Consider the following 5045-nt stretch of genomic DNA (forward strand, 5'->3'; position numbering starts at 1 on the left):
GTAAAAAAAAAAAAAACCTAAAAACAAGTCCGCGTCGGCGGCGCCAATTTGTTAGAGTATTTTTCGTGCGGTAAATAAGAGTTCGTTGCTCGGACTTGTAAAGATTTAAAAATAAAGATATATACAGAAAATATGTCACAAGATCAAGAGGAACCAGGACTCAGGATTCCAATGTGTTTCATATTCAAGTGGCTCAGAAAATAATCCTAGACAATTATAGCTCAAAATAAAACAAATATTAACTCTATCTTTGCCAAATTAGAGTCCATAAAATATTACTTGTATATTATAAGCATGGCACATCAAGAGTCCCTAGTATTAAGCATGTTCCATCAAACAAAATCAACAAGTAATTAATTGAAATCATAAATCAATTAAAATCGGTGCAAAAAGTGAATTAAGAATTATTTAAATAACCACATGGCTGAAAAACAGCTTCCTCCATCATCCCAGTATTGGGGTTTAGCTACTCATAATAATCATGTTCTCAAAATACATACTTGATGCTCAAAATATGATTAAAAGAGTGAAAAATATAAAACAGTGAAACTACGACCCTCTATAAGCGTCCAGAGAAGAACGATACCAGGAAACTGCAGTAAAGTAACGACACTCCGCTGCTGCTTTTGACGCTGCGGAAAATAAGACTGCTCTGTGCAGTCTGTTCTTCGTGTTCTTCAAGGTCCTCCAATGGCAGCAGCAGCAGGTGGGAATTGCTGTTAATCCTTCTTCTTCGCTCCTCTGCGTCCCAAACCTTCCCCAAACTCTTGATAAACTTTTCTCTCACTTCCCACCAGCCTTTATATACACAACAGGGTCCAAATAACTCGAATAAATCTGAGTTTATCTCCCTTTTTCCTTTCCCTCAAGTCTCGGTCTTCTCTTCAACTACAGGTCACGAATATATGCTATTTTTCCTCTTCCTTACGCGCTGAGTTACTCTTAACTTTCCATATTGATGTGTATGAATATTAGGAGAATATTGACTGCACTTTCACACGTAACTTCCTTGATTATTTTCTCCAGAAAAGCCGATAATAACTCAACGTCCTGTTTACTTCCAAACTCGGCTCCTAGCCAAATTTGATACCGTCCAGCAACCTCACCAGGCCTGTTTAGTTAATTATAGCCCATTCGTAACAAATCCAGCAATTGAATCTACTTCTAATTCGTCCATAAAATCGAACCCTAATATCAGTTCCGCTTCAAAGTCCTTTCCCACCAACATCTTGAGTTTGAAATGTGAAGAAGAGATGCCCCCTATCCAGCTCCGGTGTCCCTTTAGCAGCTTCCTGTAAATGGGTCACCCCTTATTAATTAGGTTACCCATTATCCAAAATCGAGGGTCCGTATAGTGAGTTTTCTGGGACATTTTCCGCACTTTTTCGGGGTTCCTCCGAGGTATTTCTGAGGTGCTTCCGGTACTCTATCAACGGAGGTCCAAACGCCGCATTTTCAGCCAATTTCGCCGCAAAAACTTATTCTTCTAAAAACACCTACAAATAAATAAAATAACCAAATAAGTATAGAATCGAGCACTAACACTATATACAATTGAGATATAATAGACACATAAATGCGTCTATCATCCTTCCAATAAAGTCATGAATCTTGATCACCATACTTGGACTTCCACCCAAAATCTCCATTGAAATCACAAAGAAACGCCATGAGAGCGCATAAAGAATCTCCATAAAGGAGAAGACATAAACAAAATGGAAAAAAAAACCCACAAGAACATCATAAAATCTCCTAAAAACAATGAAGAATGGAGCAAAAACTAAAACAAATCTAACCTAAACCACTAGATATATTAGAAAACAAGAAAAAGTAGATAAACTTGCACAGATCTACCCCGAAATGGACTAGATCCGAGCAGTAAGCTTTAATGGTGGTGGTTGGTTTTTGGGGTTTTGAGGAGCTAGAGATGAGAGAGAAGAGAGAGAAAGGTAACACCTGGTTGAGAACAGCTAAAAGATCCAAACTGTTATCCAAAGTTTCCAGTTGGATTTGCATTTGTTAAATTTGGCTAGGTGTGACTAGCGTCGAGGTACAATTTTATTCTGCGCCTGATGATATGACGTGAATTTTAGTAGCGTTTGGGACACATGATTTCAATAATGTTTATTTTATAAGTAAAACTTGGAAGAAGCTTTTTATTGAAAAACACAAAATATATTCCCCCTCCGTTCCTAAAAAAGAGGTACTATCACTTTTTCAATTTGGCCTATGTTTAGGCTAAAATGAAAAAGTGATAGTACCTCTTTTTTAGGAACAGAGATAGTATAAAACAAAAGAGAAAAATCAGATAAAAACCTTTAAAAAAAATGAAGCTTCAAAAATAAATAAAACACGAAACTAATTATCAGTCACTACCCAACGCTGAACAGACGAAATGTGGAGGTCCATCCCCCCACTGGAACATGCGGAAGCTCCCCGATTAGCCAATAAATTTGCTATTCCGCTGCCTTCTCTATAATGTGAGATTACCTGAATTGAATTGTCTCTAAAAATCTCATGCAATTAGCCTAATAAATAGTGTGCTTCCACGGGGATGGGAGAAGTATTTCAGTTTGGAAAGATAAATGGATAAAGGATTATACTTTAATTGAAAGATATCCTGAGGATGAATTTATATTACAAAAATGTGACATGAAGGTAAATGAGTTAATTCAAAATGGTACCTGGCAAATCCCAGCACACATGTCACAGTACTTTGATCTTAGTGAAGTGCCAGTTTTGGGGGGTGGTAAAGATAAGAGAGTATGGGAAAATGACCTCACTGCAAAATAGTGGCTAATGTTGCTCAAATGGTGAGGAAACACTATCCTGTAGATGCTTGGACACATCAGGTATGGCATACTTGCATTCATCCTTATACATCTACCAATATATGGAAAATTCTGAAAGGTCCTGTGCAACTGAGGAAACAGTTAGGAAGAAAGGATTTCTCACAATATCTAAATGTTATCTTTGTGGTAACTATCATGACACAATGAGACATATTTTATGGGATTGTGAGTTTATTGAACAGATATGGCACTGGCTAAGTAGAATATTTCAGTGCACAAGTCCAACCAGTTTTGATGAAATTTTACAATTTTCCAAAGGAAAAGGTATTGCAATAAAGGAGGTGTGGTATAACTACATTCAATATTATGGTGGATTTATGCCATACAAGAAACATTGTGATATATGAAGGTGTTCAACCAAATGTGGAAGTTCAAACAAAAAATTATAAGATTTACTAATGAATGAAGTGTCAGAATGACATGAGTAATGTGGGGTACCATGTATGAGCTGCAAATACTTCAATTCTTTGGAATAGCAGGAATTCAAACTCACAGTACTAGAGTGAAATAATGTTTTTTCAAACTGCCTGTTCAATATCAAATCCTTATACGTTGTGATGGCGCATCTAAAGGGAATCCAGTGAAGACAGAATTTGGGTTCATAGCCAGAAATAGCTGTGGTGATTATATTGGTGATGCTTCAGCTGGATTAGGGATTGCCACAAATTACTTGGCTGAAGTAATGACTCTGATTAGTGCAGGGGAATAGGATGTCAGTAAAAAGTTGATGCAGGTGCGCTTCAGTCTGGACTCAAAAATTGTATTAATGGCTTTCCTAAATGATAAATTTCCATGGATTGTACAAAACAGATGGGATAAGATCAAGCAGTTCATTCTAGTCATTTCATTCAGATATTCTTACAGAGAGATAAACTTCTCTGCAAACAAGATGGCCAAGAAAGGTGTGTTGCTAAATAGAGGTGAGGTGAAGTTTTATGAAGAGAAACCCTCCTTTTTAGGGAAGTTGGAGAATGCAGATGATATATACTTTAGATTTTAATGACATAGTTGTACATTAATTCCTTAGTGAGCTTTTTGATCAGGGTTTTTGTATTTGAGTTGGCTTGAACTTATCTTGGTTATTTTTGTAACGTGACATTTTTAGTAATAAAATTTCATGATTAAGAAAAAAAAATAGTGAGCTTCCACGACATTATAAAAGAATCAGAAATAGTTCTAATGACATGAAACAAATCACACATAAACCAACTGCGAGTCATACCTCTAGATCGAGGTGTCCTAAAAGCAAAGGTAACTCCCAAATATTCAGAAGAAACTATATATTATATGTCGAGAAATTGAGCCAAGCTTCCCGCTGCCAAATTTTAAATCTTTAGCGACTCTTTTGATGATGATATGAATGATTCTTTTACCTTTTTTAACACAACCCAAATAGCACGAGTCTTAGCTTCTACTGGAGAGAAGGCTTCAAAAACAATGATAGAGAAAGCTTACTGACATAATATCACAAACCATGTATCATTACCCAAAGTAGATAAGTCAACAACATTATCAGTATTACATTTAATCCACTGCATAAGGTAAGGGCATCCACTTATCTACTCAAATGACATCTTGAAAAGGTCCGAGATGAAATTCAGGAGTTTTAGACACAAACATAACTCTAGCCCGACCTAACACAGAAACATGAGTTTTCTCTTTTTCACCAAAAATAAGGCTATTACTACTCCTACAAAGAGACCAGAGAATAACAGAAAATGAAGGGCTAGGCTTATCAAAGAGAGAGGATAAAGGGTCAAACAACCATAAATCTAACCAATTGAGGAAATCCTTATCAGAAAAGGAAAGAATACGAGTACAAAAAGGAAAAATAAAGCAAACTTGACTAGAAAAAGGACACATGACTAAGGCATACACAATAGCCTCATCACCTAAATAGCATCTAAGACATATAATAGAGGCAACGGGCAACCTGGGTTGAATAACTATGTGAGCATGAATAAAATTTCTAGCATCCTTCCAAATAAATAACTGAATACGATGATGAGCTCTAATTTTCCAATGTACCTCCAAAGTTTCATACATGGGGAAGGTCTGAGACATCTGAAAACCAAATAAGCAGACTACAATTCTTTGAAAGCTCCCCTGTCAGGAGTACATATATGGCTTAAGGGAATCAATACAATCTTCCCACGAGGGGTCCTGTCAAAGTGAATTTGCAGTCGGTAACAT

This window comes from Papaver somniferum, chromosome 5, assembly GCF_003573695.1.
Source record: "Papaver somniferum cultivar HN1 chromosome 5, ASM357369v1, whole genome shotgun sequence".
Classification (NCBI taxonomy): domain Eukaryota; kingdom Viridiplantae; phylum Streptophyta; class Magnoliopsida; order Ranunculales; family Papaveraceae; genus Papaver; species Papaver somniferum.